The sequence below is a fragment of the Bos taurus genome, chromosome 13 (genome assembly GCF_002263795.3).
Source record: "Bos taurus isolate L1 Dominette 01449 registration number 42190680 breed Hereford chromosome 13, ARS-UCD2.0, whole genome shotgun sequence".
NCBI classification, from domain to species: Eukaryota; Metazoa; Chordata; class Mammalia; order Artiodactyla; family Bovidae; genus Bos; species Bos taurus.
Genome location: NC_037340.1, coordinates 39,337,431 through 39,365,263, shown reverse-complemented (window position 1 = coordinate 39,365,263; position 27,833 = coordinate 39,337,431). Strand labels below are relative to the sequence as shown.

Below are 27,833 nucleotides of genomic sequence, written 5' to 3'. Positions count from 1 at the left end.
TCTGCTCATCCTCCCGGCTGCATGAACACGTGCACCCCCCCTCCACGGAACGAGCCCCACCGCCCCGCCGCAATCCCCGATCCGCCGCGCGGGCTGGGAGCCCTAGTCCCGGAAGCCCGAGTGGGGCGCGGCGCTTTGTCCCCGCTTTGAACGCGCCGGGTGCCTGCCGCACGATGTTGTGCTCGTCTTCGCTGCATAGGGGGCCGCCTGGGATTGTTTCTGCATGAGCAGCCCAGCCCCCGGCCCGCGAGAGTGCGAGGATGTGGTTCGGCTCCGCGCTGGGAGACCTTTCTCACCCCTGGTGGGGGCGACGCGCACAGGCAGAGAGGCGAGGGGGTGCGGGCGGGTTCACCGCCCCGAACCAGGAGTGGTCTGGCGAGTCCCTGGTGAGGGGAAGTTCTCTCACTTCCCCGCTGGAGAGAAATACCTAAAGGTTACCAAAGTAGCTGGTGTCTCAAAAAAACAAAAACAAAAGAACAACTCAGAGACACCGTTTTTGGACGGAGCAGAAAAAGGAAGCCAACGGACAGAAATCTTATATTTTGTTTCCTTTCTGCCCCAGACCTTCTAAAAATCCCCAAATTTATCCTTTGTATTCAGCTAGACTCCCAGGAAGACGGAACCCACTGTGCTCGTCTTCTGTTCCAAGTCAACCATTCCAAGAATAATTGAGCACCTGCTTTTGTGCCAGGCACTGCTGTAATGTTTGGAGATGAGCTAGAGGACAAAAGACCAAAAGATCTTTGTTATTGATTCCAAACAAAGATCTCCCTGCCCTTGGTGGAACTGACTTACTTGGACACTTGGACGGGGGTGGGGTGGGTGCAGGGGCAGAGGGTGACCCATGAGCATCAGTCAGTTAATTATCTGGGCTGTAGAGGCTGTCAGCAGTGGGAACTGGAGACAAAGTAAGCAGGCTGGGGAGTCCTTGTGTCTGGGGTGCTCCGAGGAGGCCAGCCTGAGCAGGTGGAATTCGGGCAGGTGAGGAAAGGAATAACCTGCAAAGAGGACTAGGGGTAGAGGCTCTGAGCTGCTGGGTAGAAATCACCAGAGTCTACATGGAGGGTAATGTGGTCTGGCTACATTGCTGAAAAATGGGTCTGATGTTGTACCAGAAAGTCCATTGCAAGGGGCAAAGGTGGAAACAAGTTAGGAGACTTGAAATGATCTCAGATTGAGAGAAAGGTGGCCAGCGCAGAGGTGAAGTATGGATTCTTACTGGTTTTGCAGGTAAAAGTGTCAGGACTTCCTCTGCGGTTGGATACACTGGAAGAAGGGCGAAGCAGACAGAGGCAGACCTGGCCCCACATCTCTCCCCCTTCCCTCCCTTCCTCCACCAGGAACGATTGTGTTTTGTAGACAACCCCAGGTAAATACTTGGAGAAGGCAATGGCACCCCACTCCAGTACTTTGCCTGGAAAATCCCGTGGATGGAGGAGTCTGGTAGGCTGCAGTCCATGGGGTGGCTAAGAGTCGGACACGACTGAGAGACTTCACTTTCACTTTTCACTTTCATGCATTGGAGAAGGAAATGGCAACCCACTCCAGTGTTCTTGCCTGGAGAATCCCAGGGATGGGGGAGCCTGGTAGCTGCTGTCTATGGGGTCACACAGAGTCAGACATGACTGAAGTGACTTAGCAGCAGCAGCAGCAGCAGCAGGTAAATACTGAACAGGTATGGCCTCTGCTCCTTTCTTCCTGTTCTTTTCCTTTTCTCCCTTTCTAGCACCCTCTTGAAAACTTCATTCATCTTGTGGACACAGGCTCAATGTATCCTAGAACTTGGGACCCATTAGGCTGTATTCCCCCCAGGTAAACATTCTACTGTAGAGATGGATTTGGGGGTTACTCAACCAAACTGTTTACTGAGTAGCAACTGTGTATGTGCCAAGCTCTGTTGTAGGCTTTGGGGCTACAGCAGGGAACCAAACAGACAAAACATTGTGTTCTCCTGGAACCCTCAGTCTCATGGGGAGAGAGTCAATAAACCAGACAAACAAGGAAGATATGTAACATGGTTGATGAAATGTGCCATGGTTGATGAAACGTGCCATGGAGGAAAAATGAACCTGGGGAAGGAAAGAGAGGGTGCTAGGGAGGCTGCGATTTGAGATAGGTGGTCAGAGAAAACTCCAGGAGGGGGGAAAAAAAAGAATACCTTTTTAAAAATAATGAACCTTGGACCCTCTCAGGGACATTCTCACACTTGGCAGGTTTGGTCTCCCCCTGCCCGGGTCCCTGGAGACTGCAGTGTGCACTCCAGTCAGCCGCAGAGATCACAAGTGCTTTGGGCGCACTGCTGTCAGCTGAGGACCAGCCAGCCAAGAAAATGACATTTCTAATGAAGTTATTTCCCTTCCAGAGTAAACCAAGCAGTCCTGGTCTGGAAGCATTGCCCAGAGCTGGCAACTTGGCAATTTGTTTCTTTCCTCTGTTGAGCAGGGCAAATAGAGGTGAGTGTCCTGAAAAAAGTGGTTTGGTATTCCAGGATCTGAGCTGTACAGTCATCACAAGGATGATGATAGCTTCTCTTTATTTATGCATCTGCAATGGTAAATGGGTAACGTTTCCTTGATCAATCCCCATAGCCACCCTGAAATTATTTGAGGTTTTCTTTGTGACCTAGTATAAGATCTATTTTGAAAAAAAATTCCATATTTATCAGAAAAGGCTTATTAAATGCTCCCCATAATCTAGTTCATACTTAGCGTATAGTAGTTGTTCAAAACTGTTTATTCCTGAACTCAAACACCAACTAATTAAATGTGAATTCATCTTTTGCATTTATTCTAATTGTTTGTGTCATTTATTTTTATAATTTTCTTTGCCAGTCTTCTAATTTATATCCTGCTTTCTCCCCTGTCCCATTCCTGAATAAAATGAACATTTTCCATTTCAACTGGAGTTCTGACATTTTTCTTTGCATTTTCTACCTCTTGTATTCTAACATTGTCATGCTGTTACCCAGTACATAAATATTTATGGGTACTATGCTTTTACAATGGATGGCAGTTATCAGTATAATAAGCCTCCTTTGCCCCATTAAACGGAGAACGCAATGGCACCCCACTGCAGTAATCTTGCCTGGAAAATCCTATGGACGGAGGAGCCTGGTAGGCTGCAGTCCATGGGGTCGCTAAGAGTCAGATATGACTGAGCGACTTCACTTTCACTTTTCACTTTCATGCATTGGAGAAGGAAATGGCAACCCACTCCAGCATTCTTGCCTGGAGAATCCCAGGGATGGTGGAGCCTAGTGGGCTGCCGTCTCTGGGGTCACACAGAGTCGGACACAACTGAAGTGACTTAGCAGCAGCAGCAGCCCCATTAAATGTTTTTGTCCTGATTTATTCTGAAATTCCTACCATGACCCCCACTTTCTTTGTGTTTATGTTCAATACATTTTTTAGTCTATCCTCTATTTTAAATCTTTTTTTTTTTAACATTTATGCAATTGTTTTTATTAATTCAACTCTAAAGATTGACTGCAGCAATTTTTGGATGGTTGACACCTTAGATTAACACTAATTATATTGCTATAAATTTGGTTCAGGGTCAGAATGGGAATCAGGAAAGAGGGAGAACAACAGAAACAAAAATCTTCAAACACTGAAATGAAGAAATACTTTTTTCCCTTGAATTAATGCTACTTTCCCATAGACTTCCCTAGACTGGTTTGCAGCCTAAGGTAATAGAAAACAAGGCTTGGGCATATGGAAGAAACTGCAGGTTAAGCTATGGTGCCAAGCGAGAGACTAAAACCGCGATCTGAGTGTCAGTCTCAGGCACGGCTTAGGAGCACAGGCAGATTATCAAATGTGTCCCAGGGTTCTTCCATTTTCACCTATTCAATTTCCCCTTTTCTGGCCAATTCAGGGTTGTACACAACCCCCTCTCTGCCTCCCCTGGTGTTTACAGGAAACCCGACAGGCATGTGTGGCTTCTGCTTAGACAGAAAGGCAGCAAGACCAGCTGTGATCCGTCTCCTCCAGAACGCCTGGACAGCCGGGTTGGCTGAGGAAGGCTTCCTCAGGCCTCTGGAAGGCCTGGAGCCCCGGGAAAAACACTGCTTACCCTTGGGAAACCTGGCAACAGTTGCCTGTGATTTCTGGTGGGAATGACCAATCAGAATCAATCCATCTCACTGGGAAAGGTCAAGGGGGAAAAAAAAAAAACAGCTTCCCTTCCAAAAATGGTAAAGAGGAAACAAGGAGAGAAGAAACCAAAATATTTAGAATGGCATAAAAAGTGATATGCGTAAACTTCTTTTTGTTATTAAATCTAACTAGAAGTTTCCTAAAGCCCAGTTACCAAGTTGAATTGTGTGGGAAAGAAGAGAGACCGGCTGGAATTTTCCTCAGGAGTTCACAACGTCAGGCTGAGAGGTCCTAGGTTTGCGCTGGGGGAGCCTCTTAATGAATGAGGGCTTGGGTGGGCTGGGCTCCATGCTGGCTCCAGTCCCATTGGTCCCTGCAGAGTGAGCCTGGCGCCATTCACTAGTGTTTCCTGGTGCCTGGGGTGGAGCACTCTGGTACCTGGAAGCAGATGAAGACCATGAGCTATTTCTGTAATGACCCTCGCTGTCATGTTGCCCTTGGTTCGTGGGGTCACTGGACTTTGGGCCTTGTGGCCTGTAGCCTTGTCCTCGTCTGTTTCCTGGCAATACCTCTCGATGAGCCTGGTAGGATCAGCCACAGGAGTTTGCTGTGGTTGTAGGTGTCTCCCCCGGTGCCGAGGTTTTCTTGTTAGCACTTGTAAGGCTGGGAGCAGAGGCATCACATGGGTTACTCAAAGACATAGATGTAACCAAGCTACATTGAGATCGTGTTGACTAGCTATTCTTTGGATGGGATACTTGTCCAAATGAATCAATGTTCTTCTTCAGGGTCTCTACGTCACAGGTGAATCGGGCCACTCGTCCCAGATCCTCATCATATTTACATTCACTAACAAAGTTCTTGATATCAGCTCTGAGCTCGACCAACTGCTCTTCTGACATCTGAACAGCCACATCAGTCATTTTCTTTAGAAGTTCGGCTTTCTTTTGACGACTAAGCAAAATTTCAGTTGCTTCAGATTTTACTTTGTCCATTTCAGCAAGCAACGCCACTTCCCGATCCATTGAACAGCTCTGCAATTCGGCAAAAGCTTGTTTCATTTTCTTAATAGAAGCATCCATCTCTTCTTTAACTAGAACTTGATATCGTGCAAGAGACACTGTGCAGCGCTGGAGGTCTTTCACAGATTTTTCAATATTAGAACCAAGCTTTTTGTTGGTGAAAGAGAGGGGAACATCTTCCATGCCTAGATTTGAAAGCTGAGGTCCTACAGTAGTTCTTGAGAGAGACTTGGCAACGTTCCTATTTTGTTGAGAATTCTGAGTACAGCGCATAGTCAAAGATCTGGCCTCAAAATCAGAGACACCATTCTCCAGCAAGGATCCTGTTCCATCCAGCATTTCTGATGTGTCAGACTCAGGATCCTCCAGTTCTCTGGCTTCTGTTGAAAGTGTTTCCATACCTTCACTGAGTGAGTCCACAGACTCAGTATCATCGATGGCACCGCTGACATGATAACCATTAATACCACCTTTCTCTGAGGAGGGCGCAGGTTGTTTCTCTTGAATGGAAACCGATTTATTGCAATCTGGGATACTGTTATTTGGTTTTGCTGCAGGTTTGGGCTTGCTTTTCTTCTTTTTGTTCTTTTTCTTGCCTGTTACTGTCCATTCTTTGAGTACTTCACTGGCACTACCTTCCATGAATGCTTGTACTGTTTTGTCCACACAATTATCAAAGTGCTGCAAAACCAGGATAATTTCATTGTTATTCTTATTGGGAACTATTATTGCACGCACTGCATTTATCTTTTCTTTCATGTTTTCAAAAGCTCCTCGTTGGGCCAGTACACTATTGGACTGCAAATCAAAAATGAATCCTGTTGAATCCTTCTGGTTTTGTTTGCTAGACATTTCAGGTTTTTTTAATCTCAAAAAATGCAGAAGAAAAGTATTATTTTGCCTTGTCTTGGTTCTGACTGTAGTTATCTTTGATTTAAAAGGAGGCGACCGAAGGCTGTAGTTGGAGGTGATAAATATAAAATCCTGGTTATTTGAAATCCTGTTCACTAGCCATCGATCTCCTTTTCTTCTCTCATATCAAATTTGTGTCAAGAAATATCATTGTAGACATTCATGTCTCTTTTTCCAGGGAGATTCTATCCTGGGCCCCCACAGTCGCCATGTTCCCTAGTTCTGGCTCTGCATTCCGGATGCTCTGGGGTCTGAGAAGAGGAAAGGCTATTTTAAATCTTTTTGCATCTTTTTATTATGATGAGTCTTTTTGAAGCAACATTTATATAATTGAATTTTCTTTTTAAACCCAACTGATGAATTTCTTTCAATTTTTCCATCTTGTTTTATGATATGGGGGTTTTATAATCCCCTGCCACTTCCTGAGTTCTGTGCTTTTTTGGTGAAACTGACTGTACTTTCTCTCTTCATATTTTCTTTGGGCATTTGAAAAGCATAGTTCTTGTTTTAGCCAGAGTGGTTCATTCCATCCTGTATTCAGTTATGATTCTGTACTGAGAGGCAGACACTGTTCTAGGCACTCTGGTTATTTGATGAATATATGAAGGGCTTCCCAGGTGGTGCTAGTGGTAAAAACCCGCTTGCCAATGCAGGAGACATTAGAGATGTGGGTTTGATCCCTGTGTCAGGAAGATTCCCCTGGAGAAGGAAATGGCAACACTCCAGTATCCTTGCCTGGGAAATCCCATGGACAGAGGAGCCTGGCGAGCTACAGTCCATGGGGTGGTACAGAGTCGGACACAACTGAAGTAACTTAGCAGGCATGAAGCCAAGAAGAATCTGTACAAACCTGATGAAAAGAACCCTTATCCTCTCTTTGCTTCCTCATAATTTCAGTTACTTTCCCACAATCACTCTTTGTTCAATGAAATATATAAGCACTTAGGCTTAATCACTTTGGTGATTTTCCTGCAAAGGCCCCTATGCATGTGTAAAAATAGAATTTGTATGCTTTACTTCTGTTGATCTGTTTTGTGGCCGCTTAAGTCTTGGGCACAGCCAGAGACTCTAAGAGAACAGAGGGAAAGTTTGCCTCCCTACACCATGCAGGTAGAGTCCCCAGGGCATGCTTGTTTATATGTCTCTCCTGGGTTATGTTTGGGTGCAATTTAGGTTTATTTATTTATAATTGGTCGCACTCTGCATGGCATGTGGAATCTTAGTTCCCTGGCCAGGGATTGAGTCTCAACCACTGGATTGCCCAGGAAGTCCCTGGATGTAATTTAGGTTACATTGTAGTTGAGTTTAGCCATAAATTCATTAAATCTGGCCTGTGCCTTAAAAGTAGCAAATAATTGTTGACATTAACTGAAAAAAAAGTGTCTCTTTTGAAACAGTTGAGTTACAATGAAACGCTCAGGGTGGCATTTTAGAAATTGTGTGTGGGTGTGCTTACCAGTGCCTGTTTATACCCCACACCTCGTCCAGTGGGAGGACGAGTCCTCAGGGCATGCTGAAGAAGCCCTGTGGAGGAGAGGCGGAAAGAATCCCCCCAGCTGCTTAGGTTTCAGGGGGAGCCCTTCAGTGAACAGTGGTGCTGTTTACTGAGACGGGAGCAGTTTTGGAGGGATGAGAGGTAAAGACTCCTGGCTGTCTTTGGTTTATTTGAAAACTGCCTGCCCTGACTCGGCCCAGGTGCACTGAAGGATTTACCATGCTGTTCTGTTCCCTGCTCACCTCCCAGGCCCCTCATTCTTCCTAGTCTTTGGGCTCTGGACTTCAGAACAGAAACTTTTACATCACTGAATTATTATTTTTCTTCTGTGTGACTCATCTGTTGAGAATTAATTGTATATCTGTATTTGGCCTGATGTCAGGCTGAAACAGCTTTGTCATTCACCACTGCCAGGACATTTCCAATCTCAGTTTTACTCCACACAGGCTAATTTCTCTCCTATAAGTAAACCCCGTTTTCTCTTGGCTTCTGTGCCAACAGCATGTCCTCTGGATCCAGTCTTCCTCCTTCTCCGCTGCCTCCTCCTGCATGACCAGACTCCAGCAAGTGCCCCCCACTTTTGCTTGCCCCCCACCCAGCACCATACCCTTCATGCTCTCTGGGTAATTAAACACATTATCTCTACCACTGATCACAGATCTAAAACCCCAACTCTAACTTCTGGTGTACCTGATAACTCCCTTACATCTTCTACTCCCGGGAGGTAACAGCTACTCAGTGTTTACATTCTGAAGTTAGAGCTCCTAATTTGCTCCCCTAAAACTCTCCCCAAGCTTCCCTATCTCTGCCTTATCCTTAATTTCTTGCTTTTTCTCACCATTTTTTCTTCCAGTTTTACTAAGATATAATTGGCATAGAGCACTGTATACATGTAAAGTATACGGTATGCAGATGACTTACATACGTCATGAATGATCACCACAGTTTATGAACGTCCATAATCTCTGATAGATATGAGGGGACTTCCCTGGTGGTCCAGTGGTTAAGACCTGTGCTTCCAATGCATGGGGGCATAAGTTCAATCTGTGGTTGGGGAACTAAGATCCTGCAGGCCGCACAGCCAAAAAAGAGTACAAATTTTAAAAATCCACCCATGGTGGAGGGAAATAATTTTTTTAAAAAGCCAAAACCTCTTATAAATATGAAATTAAAGAAATAGAAAATATTTTCCTTGTGATGGGAACTCTTGAGATTTACTCTTAACAACTTTTACATATAGCATGCAGCAGTGTTATTTACATTTATCATGTTGTACATTATATCCCTAGGGTTTATTTATTTATCTTATAACTGGAAGTTTGTACCTTCTGATTATTTTCATACAATTTCCCTCCTCCTCCTCCCCTCTGCCTCTGGTAACCAAAAATCTGATCTCTTCTTTTCTAAAGTGTAATTGACCCACAGCTCTATGTTAGTTTCTGTTGCCCAACATAGTGATTTGGTATTTCTATACCTTTCAAACTGATCCCCGCAAAATGTCTGCTTACAGTCTGAAACCCTACGAAGACAAGACTCTTGCTTTTTCTTTCGTTCCAACTACAGACACATCAGTGACACCTTCCTGCTTTCCCCACAACATGTAACCTGAATCTGTCCCCTTCTCTCCGTCTCCCTTCCCACCAGCCTGGGCTGAGCCACCACTCCACAGAAGAAGGAGGCTTCTCCCTGAAACACTGCATCCAGTCTGGCCCTCTGAGGATCTTTGTACACACAGCAGGCAGAAGGACATACAGTAAGTCAACCTTCATGTCGAAAACTTTGAAAGATGTGAACATGTTCCTGTATGCCAGCTATTGCACTGAGCTATGCTATGCTAAGTCACTTCAGTCATGTCCGACTCTGTGCGACCCCATGGACTACAGCCTAACAGGCTCCTCCGTCCATGGGATTTTCCAGGCAAGAGTACTGGAGTGGGGTGCCACTGCCTTCTCCATTGCACTGTACTATTATGCTTTTCAAGGTACTGTAAGATTAAAAATGTTTTTGTTGTTGTTGTTTTTTTAATGTATCATTCATGTGAAAAGTATTATAAACCTATTACAGTACAGTGCTTTATCGCTGATTTGGTACCTGGACTAACTTTGTCAGACTCATGAAGACGCTCTCAGAACAGAACTGATTTGTGTATGGGGACTTGCTATACTGTAGTCAAAACCGAAGTCAGGTCACATTGCTTTCCTGCTCACCATCTGGCTTCTCATAGTGCTTCTGGAAATTCAGAGTCCTTCTTGAGGCCAACAGAAGGACTCTGGCACTGTGCCCCACCTTGAGGCCCACCCTGCACCGGTCCCCATGGTCCCCCAACTCCCCACTCCCTGCCCCTGGACTCTGGTCTTCTCTTTGTTGGACACACTGGGCTTTTTCCAGCCTCAGAGCCTTTGCAGGACCTGTTTTCTCTGTGGTCCTTTGCATGTTTGCACCTTAGGCACAGAGTGCACTTTTGAAGACTTTATAGACCCAAGGATTCTTTTTTTTTTATTATGTCCTTATAGACCAGTGACAGTTTGGTGAGTTCTAAAGTTCTAGGTTCAGAGTTATATTTATTCAAAAAATCGGATTCCCTGTACGCTGTGGAGAAGCCTGAGGTCAACTGCATTCTTGCTTCATTGTAGGTGGTCGGCTTCCGTCATCTGAAAGCTGGGAAACAGCAGCTCTGTCTTCAGTGTGTTTGAATTCCACTGTGATGGGGTCTGAGAATTTTTCTTCATCCACAGTGAGGTGCCTTCTCCAGCTGTAGACTCTCATCCGTCTACATTCTGGGGAACTTATAGACATGCCTTCAGGCCCTTGCCGGTCTCCTTCTGGATCTGCACGTCAGCGTCCATCCTCCGAGCCTTTTAACTTCTCCACCTTCCCTCTCCAGTCTCCTCTGCTGTCCCTTGGAGAGGGCCTGGGTCACATCTCCCTGTTCATTGGTTCTTTGTAGCCTTTTTTTTTTTTTGCTGCACCATGCAGTTCGTAGGATATTAGTTCCCCGGCCAGAGATCGAACCTGTACCCTCAGCAGGAGGAGCACAAAGTCCTGACCACTGAACCAGCAAGCAATTCCCTGTATCCATCTATTCTTTATTCCACTTGTCACTTTCTGTATCAAAATGTTCTTTTCATATTTCCATCCATTTCCCTTTTGCGGGAGGTCTGATTCTTGTATCGTATGTCTGACTTCTCAATATTTGTATCATTGCTTGTTTGAAAATGTTGGTGTAGTTGTGCCGGTAATTCTGCTTCAGGTGGTATTTATTGTTACATTTGCTGCCCTTCTGGCAGTGGTACCTTCTCAGGCATGGTATTTGAGGGCACTGGCTATTCTAACTGGCACAGGTATTAGAAGAGAGTCCAGGCTTGGCTCCAGGCTATATCACTCCTTGCGTATAAGGATCTGTGTACTACTTCCCTGTGGCTGCATGTTACATCACTGCACACGTGGCAGCCCAACATATAGCACACGTGTGTGTCATCTCTCAGTTTCCCTGGGTCAAGTGTCTGGGTGCAGCTTAGCCAGGTTTCTCATCCTCACGAGGCTTCAGTCCAGGTGTTGGTGGGGGCTACGCCCTCAGCTGAGACCCCTGCACCCTCTGCTGGGTTCTCTAAGCTGGTATGTTTGCTGGCAGAATTCACTTCCTTGCAGCTGTGTGGCTGAGGCTCTTGGCTCAGTGGCAATAAATGAAGACCAAATGGGAACAAGGAAAGGCCATTTATTTAGAGCTTTCAATAGCAAGGGAGTCGGCCACCATTATTTGCATTTGGCAGGGACTCAAAGGCAGGTAGAGGGGCGGGAAAGCTTGACAATAGAGCAAAGAGGCAGCTTCAGGTCAGGTGTGCCCAGACTGGGGTCGCTGGACTGGGGAGACTGGATGCAGCTGACCAGCTGTGGCTGGCTCGGGAGCTTGTTGGCCTCTGCTTGGTCCCACATTGGAAATCAGGACAAAATCAGGAGGCTATCAGTTATTAATCAAGTTCTGATTGTTTTGTCAAAGGGAGTTTTAACTTTCTCTCCTTTCGTACAACACAAGTTCTGGGCATTTTGGATCAGTGGTTACAGGGGTCATGGTTTTGCTTCCTGGACCAGTGGCTAGAGGCAATGGTCTGATTTCCTACAGGTCTGACTTGTACATGGCAGCCGACTTCCTGGTTGCTATAGGTGGGTTTACCTGGACTGGTTGCTGCAGACTGTGGGTCAGGGTTCTCTTGCTACCTATGGCCGGGCCACCGTCTGTTTGTTCATTTGGATGTCAGCTCCCAGAGGCAGCCCATGGCCCCCTGGCATGTGGCTGTCTCCTTGGGCTGTTCACAGCGTGGCAGCTGCTTCTTCATGGCCAGCAGAGAGCATCTGTCACTCTAACGCATTTTACTGTTGATAAGAATTCAGTTCACTATCATGAAGAAACAAGAGGGAATTTTATTCTAGCCAAATTGAGGATTATAACCTGGGAAGCAGATTCTTGGAAAGCTTAGAGAACTGTTTCACCTATTAGAAGCGGAAAACACAGACATACACATTTTCAAGACAAAGGATCATATGTCCAAGTGACAGCTTGATATTTTACCTAAAGTTCACGGGACACACAGTTTCGGTAAGCACCTGCAAAGCGAGCAGCAAGTCTCCATGACTCTCTCCAGAGCCGGGAAAACACACTGTTCTTTTAAGAAATTGCGTTGCTGGCATCAGAAGAAAGAAAAAATTGATCTTCACGGTTGAGCAAGCCTTCTTATCTTTGAGGCACTCAAGGTTTGTGTGTAATTCAAATGCACACGGCACACTGGGGAGGAAGGAGGTCCAGACAAATGCAGAGAGGGAATTTTATGTTGAATTTTTCTTGTCCTGCCTTAAAATATAAATTTTATTTCATCACTAGCAAGACAGTTTTTTCTGTGTTATTATGTATTCAAGGGGGTACATGTGCTAAGTTGCTAGGGATTCCTAGGTGGCGCCAGTGGTAAAGAATCTGCCTGTCAATGCAGGAGACTTAAGAGATGAAGGTTCTGTTCCTGAGTGGGGGAAGATCCCCTGGAGGAGGAAATGGCAATCCATTCCAGTATTCTTGCCTGGAGAATCCCATGGACAGAGGAGCCTGTCAGGGCTACAATCTGTGGGGTAGCAGAGTCGGACATGACTGAAGCGACTTAGCACATACATGGGAGTGACAGCCATACCTTTTCCTTGTTCTGTAGGCTAGAAGCAAGTCACAGAAGCAGAGGCTTGTAGGACAGACTCCAGAGTGGGGAGCACGAGGCCCTTTGCCACCTCGTGGGACTCGGCCTACTGCTGAGGGGGAGGGGAGGGGCCCCTGAGCCCTGGGGAAATCTGTGGTCACACCCATTACTGCCTTCCACCAGAATCATCCCCACTCTGGGTTTCATTTGGAAACTCCTAGAAGCAGCAGCACTGGGAGATAACTCCTTGCCCTAATCTCTGTCCACCGCTCCCTGGGGTCCACAGGAAGGGATGCCTAAGGGGCTCAGGTCCTGGAGCCTCTTTCCAGGGCCCCCTCACCGTGGTGGGCACTGGGGCTGCTCTGCTATGCTCTAACACTGCATTCACATCAGGGATGCTGGCAGCTGCCTGGGGAGAAGGGGCCCACGGTGCTGTTGCAGGGCAGTTGGGGGAGACACAAGGTAAGAAATAAGAAGCTTTCTTCTAATTAAAAGTGGGATTTGATCACCTAACCCACTCCCCAGTTCTCTAATGATGTGAGTGAAAAGCTGGGTTCCACTAAATACCATCACATGCCCTGTGGCTTAACTCATCCCCGCTGAGGTTCCCTTCAAGGCGAGACCCTGCGACTCCTGGTATGGGGTCTCTCACCCACTCCTTCCCGCCCCCATCAGTGCTCTGTTATATACTGGTCAAGGCCAGCAAGTCTCAACCTTGGTCGTACATTACACCTGGAGAGTTTGATAAAACCCTGAGGCTCAGGTCACAGCCCTGACCTATTAGAGTCTCCAGGGTGGGGTGCCTGCATCAGCAGCTTTATAGCTCTCAGGTGATGCTAATATGTAGGCAAAGTCCTAGAAAAGTCTGGAAGCTGCAGCCTGTGAATCGGTCCTTAGCCTTGCTGTTTGGGATCACCTGGGAAGCTTTTAAGACACACTGAGGCCCGGGCCTCAGCACCCAAGGTTCTGAGGGAGTTGGTCTGAACGTGGTTGGGATTTTCCAAAGCTTCCCAGGTACTGGCATTCTGCAGCCAAGGGTGGGAACTGCTGGGCCTGCATCCAAGTAGCAAGGTGCTCATGGGGAACTGGCTTGTCCCTCTGCTCTTCTTGGCAAGAAAAGGGGCATGTGCCCTGTTTAAGTGTGATTCATAATGAGCATGGCCAGAACAGAAAGGTCTGTGTTGCTTTTGTTCAGCAAGTTGAAATGATCAAGAATAGGTCAGATTCGAGAACGTAGTTGTCTCTTAGTCGCTCAGTCGTGTCTGTCTGTGACCCCATGAGCTGTAGACAGCCAGGCTCCTCTGTCCAGGGAATTCTCCATGTCCATGGAATTGTCCAGGCAAGGATACTGGAGTGGGTTGTGTGCCCTTCTTTAGGGGATCTTCCCAATCCAGGGATTGAACCCCAGTATCCTGCATTGCAGGCAAATTCTTTACCATCTGAGCTAACAGGGAAGATTCAAGGATAGATCAGATTCCCTGCTGAGATCAGAAAACCTTAGGAGAGTTTTCCGAAGGAGACACTGGAATTTCCCCATGCTAGCATGTTTGGCAGAGAAGGCAATGGCACCCCACTCTAGTACTCCTGCCGGGAAAATCCCATGGACAGAGGAGCCTGGTAGGCTGTGGTCCATGGGGTTGCTAAGAGTCGGACACGATTGAGAGACTTCCCTTTCACTTTCCACTTTCATGCATTGGAGAAGGAAATGGCAACCCACTCCAGTGTTCTTGCCTGGAGAATCCCAGGGACGGGGGAGCCTGGTGGGCTGCCGTCTATGAGGTCGCACAGAGTCGGACACAAGTGAAGTGAGTTAGCAGTAGCCCTAGCAGCATGTTTGGTGCGTGTTTTTGTTTTTTAAGGGGGTATTAAGAGACCATTCCTCATCTCCTCCATCAGGTAGTCAGCTTGAGGAGCCATCTCCAAATGGGCAGTGAGGCCATCATCCAGTGGGGTTGCTGAGGGACACAGGATGGAGGCAGAAGGGTAGATCTGCTCAGCTGAAAGGAGAGAGGGGGAACCACCAGGCCCAGGGTACAGAGCTGCGCCCTGCAAGGTGTGTTGAACAACAGACAAAAGACCCAGCAGATTCAGGAGAGGAGAGGTCGTGTAAAGCAGGGGTCCCCAACCTCTGAGATCTAAAGCCCGATGATCTGAGGCAGAGCTGATGTATAACAATAGAAATAAAGTACACAATAAATGTTATGCACTTAAATCATCCTGAAACTATCCCTTCACCTCCTGGTCCGTGGAAAAATTGTCTTCCATGAAACCGATCCCTGGTGCCCAAAACATTGGGGTTGACTGGGAGGACAAATGTGTGACAGCTTCAGTGACACGGTCATTGTCAGCTGCAGGTTTATTTTCACAGGTACGTCCTGCTCGGAAACAGTAAGTCAGTTTTCTAGACTTGGTTTAGAGATTGATTCTAAAGACTGAACACAAACCACATTAACACACTTATAACTGGTGCTCATTTTGCAGCCTCATCACAAGCTAAGATTAATTTTCCTTCTCTGCGAATCCAACATCACTCTTCCCAGGACATTTAAAGAGAAATGTTTCCAGCATCAAAGCCAAATGAATTCTCTTCTTATTCCCCTTCAATTCCTCAAAATCATGATAATGCTATATGTCGACTCACTTCCTGTTGGAAACCTTATTTTTTCTTAAATGTCCCTTCCCTCTGGAGACTTCTTATTGCCTTTCCCTTTCTCTTCCCTCCCTCCCTTTCCTCTTTCCTTTTTAAAATCATTTCTGTTATCAAAGGAGGACATTTAGCATCCCAGACCTTCAGAAATATCCAGACTTTCAATTCCACACACTGCTGCAGAAATCCACTTTCTCTCTGAAAACATGCTTCCGGAGACCTGGATATGGGGCTTTAACACTTAGTGTCCCCCACTGTCCCCTACAAGGACCGGCGGGCATGCTGGTGTTGTGGGGAGTCACATCTACTGGGCTCTCTGTCTGTTGGTCTCTGAACACAGGGCTTACACGGCAGATGCTCTCGGGGGGGTGGCGTTGCTCTCAGGCTAGCAGCCCCGGAGGGTAGGACATTCAGTGCTCAGCACAGGCAGAAGTAGGCCGTGGTTCACCCCGGGCCCCCGCACGCTCTGTGTTCCTGCTCACCTTCCAGATGTCCAGAGGCTGGGGCTGTGACCCTCCCATCCCCTAGTGAAGTCTTACTCTCCCAGCCTGGCTCCAGCCTCAGCATCTGCTTCTTCCTCGAAGCTGATGTCTCCTGTGGAGAGCCCTCCCTCTTCCTTCTTCCTGCTGCTGGCTGGGCCCTCAGCCTGCCCACCTGCTTATGAGTGAATGGGAGCAGGACTTGCAGAAGCGTGGGTCTCTCTTATGTACCCCAGCACCCCCCGCCCCCTCGCCGTGCCCCCAGACTAAGCTTCATCTCACAAGCCCAGGGTCAAGCCCACCCCTGCAGAATGGCAGCAGGGTCTAGTCCCACCTTGGGGGGCTTTCAGGGGTGTGTGTGTCCAAGTACTGGTCAGGGGCCATGTGGCCCTGGCATCTCCAGGGGCTGCCTGGATGGCTCTCCCACAGAAGCACTGCTGCAGAGGTGGCCAGCTTGGCAAGGCCTATGGCTCTCACCTGGTAAGGGGTGCTGAAGGGTTAAACAGGGTCGTGCCATTTCCCCCATATTCACCAGTGCTTACAATTCTTCCCTGGAAATGACAGCTAAGGTCCCATCAGAGAGACTGGTAAGCTGATAAACTTGGTTCTATTTCAGTGTCGCTCTCTGAAGCATCACAGGACTAGCTTCCTGGAGCTGCCATAGCAAAGTACCACTAACCTGGTGGCTGCAGCAATAGATATATATATTCTCCAACAGTTCTGGAGGCCAGAGGTCTGAAATAAAACAGGGTTGGTTCCTTCTTGGAGGGGCCTGGGGGAGTCTGTCCTGTGCATTTCCTTGAGTTTCTTGGTGCTTGTGGGCAGTCCTTGGCTTGTGACAGAGTAACTCCAGCCTCTGCCTCCATGGTCATGGGGCATTCTCCCTGTGTGTATCCAAATCTTCCTTTTATAAGGACACTAGTCATTGGAGTTGGAGAAGGCAATGGTAACTCACTCCAGTACTCTTGCCTGGAAAATCCCATGGACAGAGGAGCCTGGTAGGCTGCAGTCCATGGGGTTGCTAGGAGTCAGACACGACTGAGCAACTTCATTTTCACTTTCATGCATTACAGAAGGAAATGGCAATCCACTCCAGTGTTCTTGCCTTGAGGATCCCAGGGACAGGGGAGCCTGGTGGGCTGCCGTCTATGGGGTTGCACAGAGTCGGACATGACTGAAGCAACTTAGCGGTAGCAGCAGCAGTCATTGGAGTAGGGTCCCACCCCCTCAACTCCAGTGTGATCTCATCTTTACTTGATTATATCTGCAAAGGCTATTTCCAAGTAGGGTCACATTTACAGGTTGTAGGGTATAGGATTTGAACATATTTGTGTGTGTGTGTGTATGTGTGTGTGAGAGATACAATTCAATCCATAACAATTATCAAAGTAACTTAAAAGATAATTAAAGTCACAAAATGTGACAAATCTTGTTCTTCTTTGAACAATAGTATTGTGAAACTTGCCTAGCTTTACTAACAGCCCTAGCTTTTTCAAATACATAAAGGTTGGTTTATAAATACTTAGATTAATGAAAAATGGAAAAATACATGCTCTCATCTCTATTAAACCCCTAGTTCATGCACACAAATGGAAAAAGAATGATAAACACAAATAGTCCTCTACCATCAATGGCAAAACAAATACACACTTCATAAAAGTATAAAAATGATTGGTGCATTGCAGAGGAAGGAACACTTCCAAACTCATTCTATAAGACCAGCATCACCCTGATACCAAAACCAGACCAGTATCGCTGATGAACACAGATGAAAAAGTCCTCACCAAATTATTAGCAAACTGAATCCAACAATACATTAAAAGGATCATACACCATGATCAAGTAGGATTTATTCCAAGGATGCAAGGATATTTCAACATCTGCAAATCAATCAATGTGATATGCCACATTAACAAATTGAAGAATAAAACCATGTGATCATCTCGATAGATGCAGAAAAAGCTTTTGACAAAATTCAACATCCATTTATGATAAAATCAGTGTATCTCTTTTAAAAAGGTAACCTAAGTTTGTCTCTTGTTTAAGGTTAAAATAATATTTGAGAATGAACTTCTTTCATAATTCTTTTTGTCAAATGCCTCCAAATAGGAATTAACACTTAATCACATGTCTCAATTTTTCAGTTTCCTGCATGTGTTACACTTAGAGCGAGAAGCACCACAGAACTTTTAATTCTATATTGAGCACTTTTTTTTCACAGTCCCTATGAATTTACAAATCCGCAGATCCTCAAAATGCACTTGGATGGTAGATGCTCTAAAGATGGTAACCAGCTTTACCATCTCACCGGTTCCTGTTATTGAGTTAACAATTCTTAGACCTATACTTGTTTTCTTTTACTTTTACATAAAATACACCAAAAAACTTTTTGATTGTGTGCTTTAACATACTTCTGGACTTTTTCTCTATATCCTTGTTTTTGTGGTAGAATGGAAGAAGTTATGGGTCAAAGCTCAGATGCTGTGCTTTCCTGCGACAGGCCTAATAGGTCCCCAGAGGAGGTGACTAACCAGATCCCTCACTGCGTAGGTGGAGTCACATAAAATGCCAGAATTAAACACCACTTTTATTTTCATCTTGTGCTTTTTTGCTAATGATAGTCTATGATTGCTTTTAAAAATAGCTATTGTAGAAGAGGAAGAGAGGAGATGAAAGTTGGTGTGAAATCACTGAATTGCTTTCTGGGGGCGGTATTTCTCTTTTTCTTTAACTTTATATTTTATATTGGAGTATAGCCAATTAACAATGTGATAGTTTCAGGTGGACAGCAAACAGACTCAGCCATATACATACACATGTATCCACTCTCCCCCAAACTCCCCTCCCATCCAGGCTGCCCCATAACACTGAGCAGAGTTCCCTGCGCAGTAGGTCCTCACTGGTTACCCATTTTAAATATAGCCATGTGTACATGTCCATCCCAAGCTCCCTAACTGTCCCTTTCCCCCATTCTTCTGATGGCGGTATTTCAGATGGCCTGAGCAGCTGTGAATGAGACCTCTAAAACCAGTTCCCAGTTGTTTTATGTTTGGATTGGGGTGCTAACTGGGAAAAGGAGTTGGGGGGACAGGAGATCCCTAGGGAAGGGAAATTCAGGGGCGGTCTGGGCTAAACGTCCAGGATTCAGCCTGCAGAGAGCTGTGATTGAATTACTCGCGTGAGCTGCCTGAGGATGGGTTCTCCTCTCACTCACAGCAAGATGGCTGCGCCCAGATGACTGCAGGACACCACCAATGCCAGCATGACAGTTGGTGCTCCCCTGGGTGCGGAAACTACCCAGCTACCCGTGCCCTGGGGGCTGAATCATCTGCTCCTCCACTTCCTGGCTGTGTTTGCTCCTGGCTTTAAACCCTGCCGCCATCCAGCTGTGTCTCAATTATCCTTTCAGAAATGACAGCTTAAATGTCCTCCCAGGGGGACCTGTCCCCACACTTATTACAAAAAATTGCTGTTGCATAAAAACCATTCCCCTCTTTGTTCTATTTTCTGCCTCCTTCTGCTAAATGCAATGACTTTCTTGGTTGAGCTATTTTTTTTTCTCCCCACAGGAAATCTCTCATCTTGCAAATGATGCAAAATCTTATGGAACTTTAGAAGGAAAAAATGTAGAATCAGTCCTGGATTGAATATGGAAAGAAGACAATTCTGTTTATCAGTACCACACAGGAATTTCCAGTATTAGCAATATTCCTGGCAGCGTATCCACGTGAGTCCATGTTTAAAGAGTGGGGTGAATATGAAGATTCACCCTGAGTTAGATCTCGGCCCTTCAATGAAGTTCTCCACAGTTATTCCTTCATCCAATGAAAACAGGGGCTTATTAGAACTAAAAGATGACTCTCTTGCCTTCCAAATTCAGCAATCGGTTCAGTTGAGTTCAACTGAGTCGCTCAGTCGTGTCTGACTCTTTGCAACCCCATGACTGCAGCACTCCAGGCCTCCCTGTCTGTTACCAACTCCTGGAGTTTACCCAAACTCATGTCCATTGAGTTGGTGATGTCATCCAACCATCTCATCATCTGTCATTCCCTTCTCCTGCCTTCAATCTTTCCCAGCATCAGGGTCTTTTCAAATGAGTCAGTTCTTCACATCAGGTGGTCAAAGTATTGGAATTTCGGCTTCAGCATCAGTCCTTCCAATGAATATTCAGGACTGATTTTCTTTAGGATGGACTGGTTGGATCTCCTTGCAGTCCAAGGGACTCTCAAGAGTCCTCTCCAGCACTGAAGTTCAAAAGCATCAATTCTTCAGTGCTCAGCTTTCTTTATAGTCCAGCTCTCACATCCATATATGACTACTGGGAAAACCAATCCATCTCCAATTTCAAGTGTGTTGCTCTCCATGACCTATTCGGGAAACCCACTTGGTACTTCCTGTAATATTCTCAGGTGCCAACAATGTTGAATGACTTTCTAGAAGAGTATGTGTGTAAATGGTCACCTGTCCCCTGAAGAGCAGAGTGACATTTACTGTCAGAGCTTCTCAAACTCGGATGTTCATATCCATCACCTGGGACCTTGTTAAAATGCAGGTTTTAGGACTTCCCAGATGGTCCAATGGCTAAGACTCTGTGCTCCCAATGCAGGGGGCTCTGGTTAAATTTCTGGTCAGGGAACTAGAGCCCATGTGCCAGTTAAGAGTTGCAAACCACAGCTAAAAGATCCCGCATGCTGCAATTAAAACTCAGTGAACCCAAATAAATAAATAAAAATTAAAAAAAAAATTTTAAATGCAGGTTCTGATTCAGGGGGTCTGTGTAGGGTCTGAGATTCTGCTTTTCTAACATGGCCCTGGGTGATGCTGCTGGTCCGAGCACCCTGTGAGCACCGCTTCCCTGAGGCACCTCCTGTTTCCGGCCAACCAGCCTCAGGACCCCTGGGCATCTTCTCAACACCAAGGAAGAAACTTTACCCCGCTTTTTTCTTTCCTCCCTGGTTGTGCTGTGCAGTATGCGCGATCTAGTTCCCTAACCAGGGATAGAACCCACGGCCACTGCACTGGAAGCTCAGAGGCTTAACCACTGGACCCCCAGGAAACCTGACCATCTTTGTGGGTCAGGTCGGCCCCTTAATACTCTACTGGCTCTGCAGCCACTCATCACACGTGGCTTTCCTCATGCAAATTCAAATAGACAAAACAAGATTAAAAAGGTTATTCTTAGTTGCCCAAGCCACCTTTCGAGTGCTCAGCAGTCACGTGCACCTCACGGCTACCATACTGGACAGCAGAGGTGGAGGACAGTCACATTCCTGTGGAAAGTTCCAGCGGACAGTGCCATTTTACAGGGTTCCCCAAGTCTCTCATTCTAGTCAAAGCTGCCCACTGAAGGCCGACCCACACTTTGAGTAGCAAAGACCCACAGCATTTCTGTGTGGTTCTGCACAATCAAATATCCCAGGTGGTCTGATTTTACTCCATGAACTGTGGTTCTGAACCAGGGGCCCAGGAAGAAACATCCAGGCAGCCCAAAGCAGGTAACCAGATCGTCCAGTTCTGAATGATGGTGGGGGAGGGGATGGGTAATCGGAAACACACCCCAGGTGATTCTAATATGGAGCCCAGCCACCACTGCTTTAGGACTGAATTCAGTACCATGACCCGCACGCTGACACGCAGCCAGGAGGCCCTGGAAAAGTTTTCTGGGCTTGTTGTTACAATACACAACTGCTCGTGCCACCTGCACACAGCACAGCCGAGGAGGGTGAGGGAGGCAAAACACCTCCCTCCAGGACACACCTCTACCCTCAGCCTGCATAAGGAACAAGCCTGCCCCCCTCTGGCAGCCAGCAAGGACACCTGCTGTGTGTTCTCAGTTCCCTCTTTGCAACAGCCGGCCCAGGAAAGCTTTGCCTAGGGAAAAAAAAAATACACGACTTTCCAGGGTGGGGGTGGGTCTCTGAAGAGCCAGCGGAAGACTGCTTGGTTTTGTCTACTCACAGCTTTTTTAATGTTTGCATTTTCAGGTGAAGTCTCTGAGACACAAGATTGCGATTTTAACAACTATTATTACCTTAAACGGAGAAGGCAATGGCACCCCACTCCAGCACTCTTGCCTGGAAAATCCCATGGACGGAGGAGCCTGGTGGGCTGCAGTTCATGGGGTTGCTAAGAGTTGGACATGACTGAGCGACTTCACTTTCACTTTTCACGCACTGGAGAAGGAAATGGCAACCCACTCCAGTGTTCTTGCCTGGAGAATCCCAGGGATGGGGTAGCCTGGTGGGCTGCTGTTTCTGGGGCCGCACAGAGTCGGACACGACTGAAGCAACTTAGCAGCAGCAGCAGCATTACCTTAAAAGTCTAATCAAGATGGGAACCTGAGACACCAGTCCTGTGAAGTCTTCATGCAAGACTTTTTTTTTTTTATAATGGTGCCAATTTTAAATACAGTTTTTATTTAAAACATTGCATTCTCCACTTCCAGTCCAGTGCTTGTAAAGTTCAATGTTAACTTCCTTTCCCTGTGTACACATTCCCTGTGTACACATTCAAGTATCAAGAATGCCCAGTTATTTAGGTAAGAAGAGGTGTTTTTGCAGACATTGAGGGTAAAACAGAATACCATTCTGCCATTTCCTTGCTTCAAGGGTCCCCAAATTAAAACCTGCCTCATTTACTGAAGTAAACATTTTTATGGCAACACATTTTCTGACGCTCATAGCCATCAGTATCCCTCTGAAGCTGCTCTGTGTATCTTCTGCCCCTTGAATTCCCTCTCCATGGGAAATAGACACTGTCTGGGCCAAGCAGGCCCATGAAAACCAGGCAAACAGTTACTGCTGAGCGATTTCATCTTTATGGGATCTGTGTCTCCAACTGCCTTTATGTCCAGACCTTTCTGGCTCCTCTGAATTATGCCTTTAGCAAGAAGAAGGATGCTATTATGGCCACCATGTCATTATCTAGAGCTCAAAAGTTGGGTTAGAATTGTTCCATTTTTATTTCCTGTATCACAGAACCTGGGTCTCTTGTTAACCCAGCCCTCCCCGTGTCGGTGCCTGCTGTGTGTTGGCATCACTGCTCTGCTTCGGTAATGAGAATCCTTGGGGAACCCAGCTCTGCACACCTTTAGGGAAGGGGAGGGGAGAAGTCAGGTCAGGCTGTGACACATGACCAAGTGCCAGGTGGGACCGATCACGACGATCGACAGACGTGAAGTGGGGGGAGAAAACAGAGGGACCTGGCAGCGTTTGAGACTGGCCTCCATTGCTTTCCAGACTGCTGACTCACAAGCAGGAACTCCCAGGAAAACTGATACAGGATGCCACCTTCCCAGGGGGGCGTGTGGGGGAACTTACCCCTCACCCTGAAAGGCTGTCTTGTCCCAGATTCACGCGGGGAAACTGTGACGCCTTCCACGCAGCCAGCACGCCTGGGTTAAAATACCACAGGGCCAGAATTCCTTCCTGAAACAAATACCAAAACGGAGTTTAAAATTCGGAATTGGATTCAATTCCTTTTGAGAGTCATAGGTACAACCCTGTTACCTGGTCATCCAGGGCATGCGAAGCACTGACGCCTCCAATGAGTTGATTTGCCTGATTGATAACAAATGAGTGAGTTTTCTTGGCAGGGCTCTCTTTTTTCAGTCTTCAAACATTTTGTTCTTCTTCCTAAGAAGTGCCCTTGGTTAACATCCAGGTGGCAGATTAAATTCTGCCTGGGAGGGTAAAAGACCTGCTTCTGTTACCAAGGGGTCTGGGGAAAAAAATGAAGCAGTACCTTGAATATAATACCTTGCATTCAATTAATAGTAACAAGACACACGTGGGCCTGAGTGGGCATCGCTGCCCCTGGAGCACACATGTTACTTGACTGGCTATGCTGTTGCTTCTCAGTGCAGGGAGAGATCTCATCTTTTTTTTTCTGGGGACCACCCCATACGGGCAGAGACCAAGCATAAAATGTTATATTTCTAGAAGGAAGACTTTGCCTTTCCTCCTTGTCCTCCTCCACCCCAACTGTGCAGAGTCATATCTCAACCCACTTCCTGATTCTTGAGCGCTTTTAGTGGATATAAAAATGTGGCTTTTACCATGTCATCTGGGAGCGCAGTGTGTTCCCTGAGGTTCTTGTGAATAAGCCAGGAGTCCAAGACCAAGTTAAGGTCTGGCTGCAGGCAGCGCCACTCCTGAACCTGTCTCACCTGGGAGTGGCAGTTGTTTCTAGGTGGAAACTGATCTGGGCAGCCTGGGGATGCTGGTTTCTGAGCCCCAGGCAGGATCTCTAGCTGGGGTGTGTTTTGTTGTTGTTGTTTTGGCTGTGCTGCTTGCAGAATCTTCTTTGCCTGACCAGGGATTGAACCCCGGTCATGGCAGAGAGAGTAAGCTGACTCTAGTGCCAGGCTCTTACTTCTTTCTTGGAGTCATGACATCTGTGTTGGATGGATTTACATCAGTGGAACATGTTTAGATTAGAAATGTAGCTAGATACAGTTGTAAGGTGCAACTCGGAGTTTGTGTGTTGAAATTTTCTCCTATATTCATCGTTACTTTCTGTTGTTGGGATTTAGAACAAAATCTTTTTCACCTGGAAGGAAAATGGTGGTAGCCTGCTCACATCTCTCCCAAGCTAATACTTCCCCAGAATCCTGACTCTCCTGCATTTTCATCTTAAACCATTTGCTCTGATCTGCTTTAGTTTTAAGTTTTAGGCTGTCTTTGACTGTGAGTAGATGCTTCCTGCCAGATAATAGAGAATGTGGTTTTGAAGAACTGATCATATTTCTTTGCATACTTTCAGCCATTCTTAGGGCTCAGTGGAAGTAGAAACAAAAAGGAATTTTGAAAGAATGAAAGGAATAATCTATGTCTGCATTGTGTTTTTCTGTAAGCTGTACACCAATGACACTGGTAGATGCTGCTGTAGGAAAAACACGGCTTTATGGGCGAAACACCTTATTTACACCAGTGATTCTCAAAGTGTGGCCCAGACCCAGCAGGGATAGTGGAAATACGAGTTTTAGGGCCTATCCTTAGAACTGCTGAACCAAAAACTCAGGGGCAGGGGCCCCAAATCTGTATTTTAACAAGTCTACAGGTAAGTCTGATGCATAATTAAATTTGGAAAATGCTGATTTAGACCATAAGATGAGTAAATGAATGCAAGTAAATGCATTTTTTCATATATGAAATTGAATAATACTGTATTTAACTTCTAAGCAATGGGAAGGAACAATTCAACCTGACATGAAATGAATTACTAGATATTATGGAATTAATGTTTTACATATCTGAAATCACTGGACACAGATTCTTCTAATAATAAAGCACCAGGCATCTGGGTTCAAACCCAGATTGGTGGTTGGAGTAAAGGTGTCTGACCAGAGCAGAGGGTTATTATCTAGCGTTTTAAGAATGAATCATCTTAATCATGGGTGAAACATTTGACTTATGTGTCAAAAAGAAAGATATGAAACTGAGTGGATACATTTTTTTTTTCTGCAAAAATTGAAAACTACTAGTTTTATGTTGAAAGCACTTTTTCACACATGTGCAGCTCTTTTTAGCAATGACTTGTAGGCATGGCTCAGAAGTAACCAAAAAACAAACTGCCAGGATCCAGAAATTCCTTGTCACATTTCATTGCGGGATTCGTATGCAGCTCTCTGGGATCCGTTACTGGATTAATTGTTCCAACAAACCTAAGATGTGATATCACCAAGTTCAGCTGTTGACAGACAGGATAAGATGGATGTTGTATAAAGAAGAAATGTAATTCACATATATTTGAATACACTTACAAAATAACTTCAATTTATGCCTTGAATGGCATAGATGCTGAAACCCTAATCTTACCTCTTCCCCCTCCTCCCACCCATTGCAACAAGAAAAACAAAAGCCAGGATGAGTATTAACTATGATTATTCACTCTATTTAAAACCTCTACAACTTGGCAAGAATGTGTGCTAAACTGTGGTTCAGTAAAAAGTTAATGGGACGCCTGGGTGTACTTTACTAAGGAAATAAACGTCCTGAGTGCAGCAGTGAGTTATCTGAGAGATTTTGGTGAGGTTTATTATCCTGCCTTGTGTTTTGAAATGAACCACAAAGTTCAATGTGAAATCAATCCTGAGGCATGGCATAATTTATCTCGTGCACATTGCTAATCTCTGCTTGTCCACAGGCTTAGTTCCTGACTTTTCCAACATCTCTGCAGTGCCTGAAACTCTAGATGATGATGCGATGAACACACGGCATTTTATTTATTAGAGAAAACTTGGCTGAATCAACCGGATTCCTGCAGTTGGACTGTAACACACAGCTGGATAATTGGAAGACTTTCAAAGATCCATTGGGTTGTTTTCATACAGAGTTCTGGTGTCAGATAGATGGTGTGTGTGTGTGTGTGTGTGTGTGTTGAGCAGCCACTGAAGAAAATAAAAATAAATGAGATGTATAACTCAGTACAAGATGACACAAAATCCAAGAAGGCAGTGTCCCATTTACTTCAAAATACTTGATCAAAATGGGTCAGAAGAATTGGATAGTTATCTATTAATGGGATAACCATCCTATTTTGAAAAGATGAAAATAAATCTTGGAAAGAGCAACATTACCAACTCTAATTTCCTATTTCTGTCCCCTCTGCCCCAAACCTGACTATCTTCATGAAAAATTAGGTAAAGCTCTAAGGCTACACTTAATTATATTTATTGCAGGTTGAATGTTATTCCTATTTTATATACTACAACTCAAAACTGTCTGGACGTTACAATATTATTACCCTGCCCTCCCCCCTTTTTAAATAAAGACATTTAGGCTTTTTTTTTTTAAACCTGAGTGCTTAAAATAAGTTCACATTTGCTGTTTGAGATACATAGAGTCTCAAACTCTAGCACGTACATTTAGGACTAAGCTACAAATGTCAGAAGCCACAGGTTTAGGAAAACATAATAAGCAGTTCTCCAGGTCTTTTTGGAGGTAAATACAAACCATGTACCTATAAAAGTGCACTCTCCCTTCAAGGGTAGGACCAGCACTTTGCTTTGGGAAGTGGCAAAGCCGTCCGGAAATTTCATGGCCTCTCAGTGTATGCAAGGCCACCTAAGGGCATGTGTGGGGACAGCGACTTTGGTAGGCACTGGCCACGCTGGGAACACACTTCCTAGAAAGAGGGTGTGTGGTGGTACCGCCTGGGGTCATCCAGGCTGTTTAGGAAGAAGTGCAAGCTTCAGGATCTACTCCCCGCCCCCTCACCAGGGCCACTGAATGCCCTGGTGCATGAAATCACAGCCTGGGAGTTTACAGAAATCAACACATCCCAGAAAACTGCTGAGAGGGTTTCTCAGGTGATACCGGCAGGTTTGGGACCCTGTAAGAAGGTTCTTCCCTCTAACTCATCCCAACCTCTCCCAGATAAATCCCAGGACAGGGAAAACAGCTGCATCAGCAGTTGTGCACTGCTGGACAGCCGTCAGAAGCATGTTCTCAGTCAGCAGTTTAAGGCACAATGTGCATGGCTGAGACCTGGCAGAAAGACGCCCGGGGCTCATTTCAGAAAGGAACCCTGCCCAGTTCCTAGGTCAGCAATCATGGTGCATGAAACATGGAAACAACCAGTCCCAGAATTTCCTCTCTGAGACATTTAGCCTGGAACTATGGTTTCTCAAGATTTCACAGCAAATGTGTAAAAAAACAAAAACAAAACAGGCTTTGGATCAAATGTCTTTGCTTAAGACTAAGACTAAAACTAATCAAGACTAGTATGACAGAGTATTTAACATAAAAGCATTTGATGCTTCGTAAGCACCAATCCACATTATGGTAATATCCTGTCCATGTCTGTCATGTATTTATAAAAAGCACCAATATAGGAATAAAACACTTTTAGATGTAAACACTCAAGACAAAGCTAAGTTCCTAGTATTTTCCCACCACCTGGGAAGAGATTTTTAAAAAATAAATTTGGAACTGTGAATTACCAGCTATTTTTCTTCTGATTCCTATAAAACAATTCTATTGAGGTTCAGGTGGAAACTTGGCTT

At 45.7% G+C, this 27,833-nt stretch overlaps 1 long non-coding RNA gene and 2 pseudogenes across 2 annotated transcripts; 1 reads left to right on the top strand and 2 right to left on the bottom strand.

Moving 5' to 3' along the window:
• Positions 1-760: 760 nt before the first annotated feature.
• Positions 761-26,394, top strand: LOC101905154 (uncharacterized). 2 transcript variants are annotated; one of them, XR_001501641.3, is made up of 4 exons: positions 761-2,453; positions 9,171-9,279; positions 19,396-19,553; positions 25,973-26,394. It is a non-coding gene; the product is annotated as an uncharacterized lncRNA (long non-coding RNA). The 2 variants fall into 2 exon arrangements; XR_009496813.1 differs by lacking the exon at positions 25,973-26,394 and adding an exon at positions 21,811-23,442.
• LOC530211 (spermatogenesis-associated serine-rich protein 2-like) lies at positions 4,146-6,616 on the bottom strand (annotated as a pseudogene).
• LOC112449413 (uncharacterized) lies at positions 11,471-11,556 on the bottom strand (annotated as a pseudogene).
• Positions 26,395-27,833: the final 1,439 nt, after the last annotated feature.